Source organism: Balaenoptera physalus, assembly GCF_965194825.1.
Source record: "Balaenoptera physalus genome assembly, chromosome: 16".
In the NCBI taxonomy this organism is placed as follows: Eukaryota; Metazoa; Chordata; class Mammalia; order Artiodactyla; family Balaenopteridae; genus Balaenoptera; species Balaenoptera physalus.
The window spans coordinates 73,986,950-74,000,151 of record NC_138898.1 but is presented as its reverse complement, the minus strand read 5'-3'; the positions used below and the strand labels follow the sequence as shown (position 1 = coordinate 74,000,151).

At 42.1% G+C, this 13,202-nt stretch overlaps 1 protein-coding gene and 1 long non-coding RNA gene across 6 annotated transcripts in view; one reads left to right on the top strand and one right to left on the bottom strand.

Moving 5' to 3' along the window:
- Positions 1–13,202, bottom strand: part of HS3ST4 (heparan sulfate-glucosamine 3-sulfotransferase 4) — a gene marked incomplete at its 5' end in the record, with an annotated part of 575,045 nt that overhangs the window by 280,572 nt on the left and 281,271 nt on the right. For 4 of the 5 annotated variants that reach the window (XM_082431088.1, XM_082431089.1, XM_082431087.1 and 1 more), the window contains one exon: positions 12,481–12,549. The exons of the other annotated variant lie outside the window; for it this stretch is intronic. The remainder of the gene's footprint in view (positions 1–12,480; positions 12,550–13,202) is intronic. 5 annotated transcript variants of the gene reach the window in all.
- LOC309645689 overlaps positions 1–13,202 on the top strand; it is a 329,294-nt gene that overhangs the window by 103,388 nt on the left and 212,704 nt on the right. The window lies entirely within an intron of this gene.

The window sequence follows — 13,202 nt, the reverse complement described above, 5'->3', positions numbered from 1 at the left end:
ACACTCTGTTGCCAGACACAGCGCTAGCTCCATCCGCCCTTGTTCCCTCCTAAATGCACTGCAGACCACTCTAGTCAGGTCTTCTATTGTTTTCTAGACTGTATATAAATTTGATTACTTTCTGACTTTTTTTTTCACACACACACACTGCATTTTATTTTTTATTTTCTGATTTAAATAAAAACTGAAAAGGCAAAAATATGTAAATATATAAAGAACAGTGACCTTAGAGGAGATTTCAGGCAAGTCTTATAAATCCAATATATAATAAATCATCCCAAATGATTAAAGGAAAATTAAGACTGGGAAGAGTTGTGTAATGAGATTCACACCTCACTCCTGTATTTCCTTTTACCTGTGGCCCTTCTTGCTTTTGAACAGATAACAGTCATTGTCAAGGGGTGGCTAAACAGACAGAAGCATGGAGTCCTTCTCTTGCTTTTGTCTTTGAAAAATTTAGACCTTTGAATTTCAGAAACCTAAGCCCTGAGGGAAATCAGGAAGCAGAAAATACAATGTGTAAGTGCATCCTGTGACTAGAAAGAAATCCCTGGGCGAAAAGAATCAAGGGCACAAATATGACCATTGGTACAAATTTCTAGGAATCCTTTTTCAACAAAGCAGGGATAGGACTAAATGTCAAAAAGAAATTGGGGTCTGAATTGCAAGTCTCTTCCTGAGAAAGCAGCTTATTGTTATGAAAATGAAAGCAAGGACCCAGAGGAACACCACCAGCCCCACTACCCCTCCCGCATATGGAGAAACAAGTGTTGAGATACAGACACACTGTGGGGGGACTAGAGGGATCTCTCTAGCCCAGTGGTTCACAGCAGGGGATGACTTTGACCCTGAGGGAACACTTGGCAATGTCTGGAGACACATCTGGTGTCATAAGTGGGAGGGAGGTGTTGCTACTGTCATCTATTAGGTAGAGGCTAGAGATGCTGCCAATGACCCAGCAATGCACAGGACAGCCCCCAACAAAGAACAATCTGAACCGAGATGTCAGTGGTGAAATTGTTGAACAGGATCAGCTACATAACTTGCAGGACCCAATGCAAAATGAAACTGTAGGTCCACATGTTCAAAAATGTCAAGGTGGTGATGGCAGAGCATTAAACCAAGCACAGTTCTTTCTAAGCATGTGGACCTGAGAAACTACACACATTGCACATCCATGAAGCCAGTCCTGCTGCTGAGAAGCCTGTGCAGGTAGCCCTTTTATCATCAAAGGGCCATGAGGCCATCCCCCTAAAAGGAAGTCTGGGAAGGGCTGGGCTTCCCTGGGACTGTCCTCTGACCTGCAGAAGCTCCAAGGAAGAGATCAGACATAGACATATCATGTACCATGAATACAGGGGAGGACAAAAAACAAGTAGATTTAGGAAGCCAGTCTATGAGGCATCAGATTCATCCAACTAGAGAAGAAATCTCAAATATGCAAAGTTCCCCAGCTGTGACTGCAGGAGAAATAAAAGCATGTTTCTAAAGGTATTGGTCCTGAGGAAATCGTCAGGCAAGAGAGTTATAAAAAAAAATCAGTAAAAAAAAAAAAAAAACAAGGTTCTCTAAGTCAGGGGTCCCCAGCCTCCAGGCCGCAGACTGCTACTGGGCCTGTGAGGAACTGGGCCGCACAGCAGGAGGTGAGCGGCGGGCGAGTGCGTGAGTCTTCATTTGCCGCTCCCCATCGCTCCCCATCGCTCCCCACTGCCGGCACTGCCGCCTGAACCATCCACCCCCCATCTGTGGAAAAACGGTCTTCCACGAAACCAGTCCCTGGTGCCAAAAAGACTGGGGACCGCTGCTCTAGGTTACCTCAATTCTTTCATTTGCTAAATAGCAGGACAGGTGTTTGAACCCAGATCTGCCTTCTCTAGATGCAGGAACATCAACAATAAGCAGGTAGGTCACAGGAGGTCAGTAAGCAATTGTCAGTGGGTCAAACTCAGGGCCTGGACCATCCCTCTCTCTGCACATGACATGAGAATCATCATGAGCTGGTGGGATGGGAGAATGATACATTTCTAGGGATCTAAACATTCAGCAGGAGGAGGAAGATCATTTAAATCCTTTTTACTCGGCGGGCGTTTCCTCAGGACTCCAGGCCAGGATCAGACTCTGTAATGAATGTTGAATCCCTTGCCCTGTCTGTTCTACAAACAGCCAACCCGTGGTGTGAATGAAAGGCATCTCTCCCATTAGTAAGAGCCTTCGGGTTATGAATGAGAAACCACTCCCTTCCAGAGCATCCCTGGAGCACGTGAAGCTGAAATTTCACCCGGGACCGCACCTCTGAGCGATGACTAGATTCCATGGATGAATGACTATGGCATCACCAGCACAAGACAGACGGGACATGCGTTTTCACAGGCAGAAGTCAGTCTGATGATCCCATTAGAATTAGGAAGGAATGGACACAAGACTTCCAGGGGCAGGGGGTGGGGAGGATCTGTGATCTCTTAAGTGTACTTCATCTTTGGAAAGCTGCCTCTCTGCAGGCCAGACACACATCAACAGAAACCATCCAGGCCCTGGTGGGGTCATGGCCCTTTGGGGTTTGCAGCATCACCCAGGGCAACCCTCAAATGTCATATAAGAGCGAAGGCCGGGACTGCAGTGGGTTGATGGAGGAAAACTCTTTGTGTGATAACACATTGTTTGTGTGTGTGTGTGTGTGTGTGTGTGTGTGTGTGTGTTTGTGTGTGTTATGGTTCTTCCCAGCCTTGCAGAGTTGCAGACTCTGAAGCCCCCACCAATGGATCAACCCTACTGTGTTTCTTAAGCCAAATCCTCCTGGGAAGATGATGGTCTTACAAACAGCTGGGGATTGGGGGACCCTAGGCCAATCCTCTCTGACTTCCTTTCTTCTGCCTCAGTTCCCCTGCCTCTCATGCAGGTGGTGAAGAGTCTGGAGTCCTGTAGGGAACCCCAGTCTGTATGCCCAGGCAGTTCACACCCTGCTTAGTTCTTTGAAGTGAGCTTTTCATAGTAAGTTTGACCTCCATCCTCTCTGTCCCTCTCTTTAATCTGTCCCCTCTTCACACACCCCAGCCTGCCAGCACAGGCCTGTCTTCAGGAATCACCACTCCTGAGAGCATCTCTGGATGAGAAACACAAAGGTAGAAAGTGGGAGTGAAAACAGAAAGAAATCAAGACTTAACTGAACAACCAGACCCAAAATCGGGAGCTTTTACAGTGTCACACGGTAGCTAAATACAGACACCCAGGGAGTTTCTTTTCCCTCTTGCTTTTATTTTCTAACTTTCTCATTTCTTTATCGAAGATCTTTACAGCAGCACTGTTTATTCTTACTTATCTCTTGACATATAATAGAACTGACACCTCTCATAGGAAATGGGCATATTCTCTCCTTGGCCAAAATAAATGACATGTAGGCCAAAAAAGATGCTTGCCACCCTAGAGATACTTTGGACTGGTAGAACATTTACTCTGCAATTTCCATGGTCTTTTACAAACATTAAGTCATCGGTCCCTCCCAACACTCTGCTGGATCCACATTTCACTGGTGAAGAAATTTTGGCCAGGAGAAGTCAACTAACTTCCCCAAGATGGCACTGAGTGCCAAGGCAAGGGTTTTATGACTCCCAAGTTCCAGGAACAGTCTCACAGGAGAAAATTATTAAGTAAATCATATCACAAATGCATAATTATAAACCACAATAAGTAAAACTGGAGCTATATCTCCAGCAGCAGATGAAGAGCCAAATAAATGATGGTTCATCCGTATATAATAAATTACTAGTGTAGGCAATAAAAATGAATATGCATAAATACATTTACTTATTTACAATATGTGCTCTATATGCTGATATATAAAAAGAAAACAGGGTACAGAACAGATTGTAAAATATGATCCTATTTTTCTTAAAAGAAAAACAAAAGACATATATACATAGCCCAGGCTTTTAACTGCTATGTGATACTGCCCTTCTTCTGGGTACAGACCATCCTGTTAGCCCATCCTTTAGGACAGGGATGGCAAAACTATAGCCCATGGACCAAATCCACCCTGCTGTCTGTCTTTGCAAATAAAATTTTACTGGAACACACACACCCACTCATTTACATATTGTCTGAGCCTCCTTTTATGCTACAACAGCAGAGTTGTGTAGTTGTAGCAGACACTGTATGACAGCAAAGCCTAAAATATTTATTATCTGGTTCTTTACAGAACAAACTTGCCAACCCCTGTACTAGCCTACCCAGGAATCTGAGGGTATGCATGTTCTGAAATCATAGTATCTGAAGTCCCATCTAAGTGCCAGTCTTTGTGTGAGCATTTTGCAAGCATCCCTCACTTCATTAGCTCAACAGCCCTATAAGGTAGGTACTGTTATTAACCTCACCTTGTGTAATAGGGCAGAATGAATCTGACTCCATACTGGATCTGTTTCTTTCATTGTAACCTTTATGTTCTATTGCTGTTGCTACAAGTGAAGAATGTCGCCTATAGCCTGAAGTACACAGAACAGCCCATTCTCAAGGCTCTGGCCTTTAAAGGTGTTAACAGTTTTCCATTCATATGGAGATAAAAGGTTGCAGAACAGAGAAGAACATTTGTCTTGTTGGAGGTTTACAGGAACATCCTGACCTGACCTACCTTGACAGTTGCAAGAACAAAGGATTCCGGCACCAAGGAGTTTGCAACAACAAACCACACCCCCTCCCCTTTCAGTATAAAAGAAGCTTGAATTCTAACTTGGGGAAGATGGTCCTTTGGGACGCAAGTCCACCATCTTCTCAGTCTGCTGGCTTTCGGAATAAAGTTGCTATTCCTTGCCCCAACACCTCAGCTCTCGATTTATCAGCCTGTCGTCTGGCGAGCAGTATGACCTTGGACTCAGTAACCTTTGCAGATGAGAAAACTGGGGTGCAGGGAGGGTAAGTAACCTGCCCAAGATCACACCGCTGGTAAAAGAAAGAGCTGAGATTCAATCAGAGCTTTCACAAGCAAGGACACGCTGACTCCAAAATTAGTGTAAGAGAGACTCATATGCTTCTCCTTACCTTTTGGTTCTAACCTCTGGCTTCATAAATAGAGCCACTTCTAGCCTTATCTCTGTCTGAAGTCCTGTAATTCTGTCAGTATCTCTAGCTTTGGACATAAATGATTAATACTATTAATCAGATCGGACATCAGTAGGAACGCCGCAGTGCAGCCCGGGCAAACCACAAGTCTGGACGGATGTCAGAGGTACAGATGGCAATGGTATTGATCACCGCTGGAGCAGTCAGCTGTCAAGAGAAGCTTCTGGATGAGGGCCACCACCTGAGCCTTGATTGTGGAGGATTTTAAAAGCTAGGACAGTGGGGGAAAGGCAGTCCAGAGAGAAGGCATAGGGCATGCTAAGAGCAGAGCTGGAAATGGTCTCATGGAATGCCCCCTAACACTGAAGGTACCAAAGCCCGCAGGGCAGTGGAGGAAAGACAAGGGGAGGGTAGTAAATCATAAGTACATGTTTAGCCCTTTGGTACAGTCATGAACAAGCATTTACACAGTGGTATGTATATTATTTTATAATAAATTCCTTTCATTTTAATTTCTCCTTTATATTACAATTAGGTCACATAGATTTTTTAATTATACATGTGGATTGGTTATATTATCTATGAATTTCATTTCAGGGGGTCCTACAAAATATTTTTTATAAAAAGGGAACACTGGGTTAAATGGCTGTTGAAAACCAATAGCCTAGTACATTCAGGGAATAGTGAGAGTTCCATGAGGCTGGAGCTGGGTGGAGGGTTGGAGATATGAGTTGTAACAGGATGAGTTGAGTGAGATGGGAAGGAAGCAGATTATGGGAGAATCCTTGGGCAAAGAGGCCATTTTACCTTGAAGCTAATGACACTGAACTTTCAGTTAGCCCCTCACATGCTTGGGGCCAGTCCAAGACCTTGGGAGGAACCCTACAACATAGTCAGATGGTCTTTTTTTTTAAATTTGAAATATATTTTAATTTCCATTTTGCTTAAAAAGGGTCTTCCCCAAAATTGCATATGGAGGGCCCCACAAACTCTGGACAGCTTTGCTTGGGTGGAATTCATGCTTCAACAACGTGGAACACAAGGGTGTGTTTAAGCAAAGAAGAGACACAACCCCTGGTGCAGAAAAATCACCGGGCACTCTTCTCTCAAGGAGATAAATGTTCTTGTTTCTCATTTCCCATTCCAGAGCAGTGAGACAGGCAGTGTGGTTCAGATTCGCTTTCTGCACCATCCGTACATGGAACCAGATACATCACTGCATGGTGATCATGGTGCATCCGCCGTCGTGCTCTCCATCCAGCGAGTCCTGCACATCCGACTGTCCCGCACATCCGACTGTCCCACACATCCGACTGTCCCGGACACATTTCCCTCACAGAACAAATGAACTATTCCTGGGCTGGAGGTAGGAAGACCAGTCCTTGCACCAACCCTAGCATGAGGACACATCTTTATATTCCTCATACCTTCCTGAATTTGTGGCTCCATTGCCTAGGTAAGGCACAACTACACCAGCACTCATTGCGAATATGTTCATTCACTCTACAACCGTTCTTTGTACTCCTGCTACGCACCAGGTCTTGTGGTAGATGCAAGAAAGATGGGTAACGAGGTGATTCATGTGTAGTTTCTGGAGTCTTTGCACACCACTTACTAGCTAGGTGAATTGTGCATGATGTGATTTCAAATTTATCTTCACCATGAAATGGAAATGACAGCAGTGAGCATCTTGTATTTCTGTCTGCCCCACAAGTCTTTCTCGTTCTTGTTTAAGTTTCCACTGTATTACATAATTATCTTTTTGAGGTAGAGTTTTCATATGATAAGATGCAGTTCTTAAGTGTTTAGTTTGATGGGTTTGGACAACTGTGTACGTCCAAGTAAACTCCACTGAAAACGAGACCTAGAACACTTCCATCACCCCAGGAAGTCCCTTTAGGCCCCTTTCAGATCAATCCCCACCCCCCCAGAAACAACCACTTCTTATTTCTATGACCGTGGATAAATATTTTCATACATAAGTATCTTTTTGTGTCTGGCTTCATCTCAACATCATAATTATACATTCATGTTGTCATATATATCATATATATTCCCTATAATATATATGTCATATATATTCCCTTATTGTTGTTGTTGTTATGTATTCCATTGCCTCTGTATATCCACAATTTGTCTATTCATTCACCCAATGAAGGACATTTGGGTTGTTCCCAGAGTTTGGCTATTGTGAATATAGCTGCTGTGAGCATTGCTGGGCAGGTCTTTTTGTGGCCACATGATTACATTTCTCTTGGGTGAATATCCAGGAGTGGAATTTCTGGGTCATTGGGTAAATGGATGTTTAACTTTATAAGAAATTAACAAACAATCCTCCAAAATGGTTGTAACATTTGATACTTCCCCCAGCAAGCAACATAATGTTCCAGCAGCCTCTCCATATCCTAACCCTTGCTTTTGCCAATTTTGGGTTTTGTTTTGTTTGTTTTTACCATTCTAGTGGTTGTAAAATGGTATCTCATTGTGGTTGGAATTTGTATTCCTTGGCGACTAATGATATTGAACACCCTTTCCATCCACTTATTGGCTATTTGTATATCTTCTTTTACGAAGTGTATGTTCAAGGCTTTTGCTCATTTTAAGGTGCTTGTGTATTTGTATTGTAAAATTTGTAGGCATACTTTATACGTTCTGGACATGGGTTCTTTGTCAGATAGCTGTAAAAAATATTGTTTATCCAGTCTGTGGGTTGAACCATAAATGTAACCATACCTACCACCAGGAATTTTCAGTGATATGAACCAATAAAATCCTCTTTTTTAAAGGTCAATTAAATTGAGTCTCTGGACTCTGTCCTTTGCAAGTGGGAGTCTTGTTTGACACATTGAGAAGTACCTACCTCACAGAGTAGATGTGAGGGTCAGATGAGATTGAATGTGATAATACATAACAATTCTTTAACACAGGATCCAGCCCATAATAAACTGTTTCTGTCGGTTTTACTAACATAAAAACAAACAAACAACAAAAGAGCCCTTTCAATTATCAAGAAAATAGTACTTCTATAGGAGGGGAGAGGCAAGAGAAAACTATGAGGATTTATGGGACAATCTCGTGATTGAATATAGAAAGGCATGTCAAATAAACTTTCCAACAAAAGGCTGGAAGATTATTAGGCAATAGTAAAACTTGGAAAGGAAGACGGCAGAGGGGATGCAGTTTCTAGGCAAAAGGAAGGGTATGAAAAAGTTCAATGGGATGCAAATACCTGTGGCATTTAGGCAAGGCTGCAGTGTGTAGTGCAGGTTGGGACATGATGGGAAATGAGGTTAGGGATGTAGGTGAGGTCAGATTATTGAGGGTCTTTGCCACACAGTGTTTGTTCTTTGTCCTACAGACCTAGTTTCTCAAGATGCAGCCTCAGAGCAGCAACATCAACACCAACATTATCTGGGAGCTTATTACTATTGATCAAATCAAAATCTGAATTTTAAAAACACTCCATGTGATTCATATTCAAATAAAGTCTGAAGAGCAGTGCTATAGACCAGGGGTCCCCAACGCCCGGGCCGCGGACCAGTACCAGTCCGTGGCCTATGAGGAACTGGGCCGCACAGCAGGAGGTGAGCGGCGGGTGAGCCAGCAAAGCTTTATCTGCCGCTCCACATCGTTCCCCACTGCTCGCATTACGGCCTGACCCATCGCTGGCTCGCATTACTGCCTGAACCATCGCTCGCATTACCGCCCAACCCATCGCTGGCTGGCATTACCGCCTGACCCATCGCTCTCATTACCACCTGACCCATCGCTCGCGTTGCCACCTGACCCACGGTGTTGCCGCCTGAACCATCGGTCGCATTACCGCCTCACCCATCGCTGGCTGGCATTACCGCCTGACCCCATCGCTGGCTGGCATTACTGCCTGAACCATCACTGGCTGGCATTACCGCCTGAACCATCGCTCGCATTACCACCTGACCCATCGCTGGCTGGCATTACCGCCTGAACCATCGCTGGCTGGCATTACCGCCTGACCCATCGCTCTCATTACCGCCTGACCCATCGCTCGCGTTGCCACCTGACCCATGGCGTTGCCGCCTGAACCATCGCTCGCATTACCGCCTGACCCATCGCTGGCTGGCATTACTGCCTGAACCATCGCTGGCTGGCATTACCGCCTGAACCATCGCTCGCATTACCACCTGACCCCATCGCTGGCTGGCATTACCGCCTGACCCATCGCTGGCTGGCATTACCGCCTGAACTATCCCCACCCCCGTCCGGGGAAAAATTGTCTTCCAGGAAACCGGTCCCTGGTGCCAAAAAAGTTGGGGACCGCTGCTACAGACAAGGAGAGTCATCTGAAGATTTGAGCAGGAGAGTGATTTGATCAGATTTACGGGTTAGGAATTCGGAGGCAACACGGAGAATGGTCTGAAGGAGGTTAGACCACAGACAGGAAGATCACTTAAGAGTCCACTGTTGTTAGATCTCACCAGACCTCAAAAGTTAGTGTCATTTTTGATTAAAACACTTTCAGACCTCAACTTATACTGAAGGCATCCCTATAATATTGTTCTAAGAACTTCCTGGAGACATTTACTAATATTACTAAATCCTACTCATAATCATCATCATTATAATATCAAGAGTTATCTGACATGTAATGAATAGTGCCAGGCACTACAAAGGGTACCCCCTGCATATTATTTCTAATCTTCATAGCAACTTTGAAACACTAGCAACTACAACAGACACGTATTTGTCTGCCTCCTCTGCACCCAATTTCCCATTTAGACCCAGGAAAGACCCCTATTTTCAGCCAAGTGGTTTGACTGGGACTGACAGCACCCTCAGTTCCTTCTTAATAGTCTTGGTGATTGGTTCAGGGAAGGTCATGTGAGCCAGTGAAAGCCAATGAGAAGCAAGAAGAATGTCTGGGGTCCTTATGAGGAAGAAGTTCCTGTAGGAGCTGCCCAAGGAGATGTTCACCCTTTCTATGTAAACTGTGATGGGAAAGTGAGACCCTGAGACGTTATTTCTGCTACTATGAGGGAAGCCACTCTAAGGATACAACCGCCACTGAAGACCAAAATTACAGAGAATCACAAAAATATAGCTACATTCTCTGATGAGAAAATGAAGCTCTGACTAGATCAAGCCACACCTGGAATGAGTTACTTCCAAAATTTTCTGTTAAAGAAACCAATTTTTGTTGTTATTTAGGCCAGCAGTTCTGTCAATTGTCACCGTTTCCCAATTGACAGAGTGCCGTCTTTTTCATTTTCCAACTAAGAATCTGAGAATTAAAGAAGCTAAATTATGTGTTTGACCACACAGCAGATATTTAAAATCAAATCTGTCTCACCCAAAGTCCATGCTTCTTCAACTAAGTTTTGATCCTTCTCAAACTTAATTTTTAAATCAACATTAAAAAATATAAATGAGGAATAAGATTTAATTGAAAACTATATGATGCATAATTTGTACAACCAAGGGGGGGAAAAAATCACAGCTTGAGAAAGTGAAACATTTTCCATCTTTCACTTATGTACTTATTTAATTTTAACTTGCTAAGTCATTCAGACAATATCTGCTGAAAGCCTATATTACATGTGGGCACTGTATTAGAAATATAAAAATGAATAAGAGAATGATCCTGAATGTGTACTCTCCAAACAACAAAGCCTCAAAAAAAAAAAAAAAAAGATAGTTTTTTTTAAAAGGAGAAACAGATAAATCCACAGTTAGGGTTGGAGGCATTAACACCCCAATCTCCGCAAATGATAGAACTACTAGACAGAATATCAGCAAAGGAATAGAAGTTCTGGACACAATCAGCCAACAGTATCTAGCGGACACATGTAGAACATTCCATATATATTTTTTCAATCACCATAGAGCATTCACCAAGAGAAAGCATACTCTGAGGTATAAAATATATCTCAAGAAATTTTAAAAAATTGAAATCATACAAAGAATTTTCTTTGACCACAGTGGAACCAAACTAAAAAGAGATAATAGAAAGACAACAGGTAAAATCTCTGAACACTTGGAAAATGAACACCATGCTTCTAAAAAAAAAAAAAAATTTATGAGTCCAAGGGAAAGTCTCAAAGGAAATAAAAATTACTTATAACTAAATAAAAATGAAAATACAAAATATCAAAATATTTGGGATGCAGCTAATGCAGAGCTGTCAGCAAAATCTATAGCATTAAATGTTTACTTCAGAGAAAAGGAAAAACAGCAAATCAAAAAGCTAAGCTTCGCATAGCACGGGGAGATCAGCTCGATGCTTTGTGACGACCTAGAGGGGTGGGATAGGGAGGATGGGAGGGAGGCTCAAGAGGGAGGGGATATGGGGATATATGTATACTTATAGCTGATTCACTTCGTTGTACAACAGAAACTAGCACAACATTGTAAAGCAATTATACTCCAATAAAGATATTAAAAAAAATAAAATAAAAACCCCCCAAAAAATTTTTTAAATAAAATTTAATTTAAAAAAAGCTAAGCTTCTACCTCAAGAAACTAGAAAAAGAACAAAATAAACCCAAAGCAAGCAGACGCAATGATAAAGATAAGAGCAAAACTCAACAAAATTGAAAATAAGAAAACATGGAGAAATCAATAAAATGAAAAACTGCTTCCTTGAAAATAATCAGTAATATTGGTAAAACTCAAGAAAAACTGGCGAAAATAAAAATAGCAAAGCCAAAATTCACCAATATCACAAATGAAACAGGGGATACCACTACAGATCTTAGAAACATGAAAAAAATAATAAGGAACAACCATGTACAACTTTACATTCATAAACTTATCAACTTAGAAGAAATGGGCAATTCCTCAAAAACCACAAGCTGCTAAAATCAATGAAGACGAAACAGAAAGTTTGAATAGTCCTATAACCATTGAAGAAATTGAATTCGTATTTTTAACAGTACCGAAAAAGGAAATCTCCAGACCTAGGTGGTTTTACTGGAAAATTCTACCAAACATTTCAAGAATAAACACCAATTGTACATAATCTCTTCTCAAAAATAGTAGAAGAGGGACCACTTTTGAAATCACTTCATGAAACCGGTACTATCTTGTTTAAAAAAAAAAAGAGACAAAGACAATACCAAAAAGAAAAATACAGATCAAGATTTCTCATGAACTTAGATGCAAAAACCTTTTAAAAATATTAACTAATTCAACAATGTATAAAAAGAATTATACACCATGACCAAGTGGGAATTACTTCAGGTGTGTAAGGAAAATTGAACAGCATCCCATAAGGGCTCTCTTAGGATAGGAAGCCCCAAGTCAGTAACCAGTAAATAGCATCACGAAAGGAGCCTGATTCAGTCACACCGCTTTGCTACCCAGCAACCAAACAGACACAGGAACCAGAGTTTTAACAGACAGAGAAGTTGCTGATTGGACTGCCTTGGTCCCCAAAGGCCCTTTGCATCCTACCTGAGGCTGTGGTCTCCTTGACCTTCTAATGCCAACCTAGGTCATCCTCCTCTCCAGCTGGAGAAAATACTGTAATAACAATAATAGTAATTAACAATTATTAAGTGCTAGTAGCAAGCGTTAGCCAGTGAATGAAGCTCATTAAACATTATTTCACTTCATCATTCATGTTACGTGATCAAAGATAAGGACCCCAGAGGACATAAGGGCAAACAGAATAAAACCCTAGAAAAATGCTGTGCGATTCTGGGGCAAGTGACAAGCTGGAACATGACTGTCCACATTCAAGGATAAATTTAAAAGAGAACGAACACCACCTCCACCACCACAAGAGGCTTGTGAAAAGAATGTGGAACTTTGAAGGAGGATTTAAACATAACATACAACAAGCAGAGGAGGATCATATTTTCAAGAAAAACTGCTCGGGAAATTTTAGATACCATCTGCTTTTCACTCTCAAGGAAATCACAGAAAACACAGACCCCGTAAAATAACAGGAAATAATAAGGCAAGTTACTGCGGGAGAAATAAAAGAGACGCTGATAGAGTTAGGGAATTAATTCAAGGAAAGAAAGAACAGTTTGCAGAATTAAAACATTAAAGGGGCTAAACAGCTGAATTGACAATACAGGAAATTTCAACACCTTGTTGAGCAAAGCAAATTGAAGAAGCTCTTTTTGAATGCCCAAGAAAAAGGAAAGGAGATAAAATTAATTAGAAAT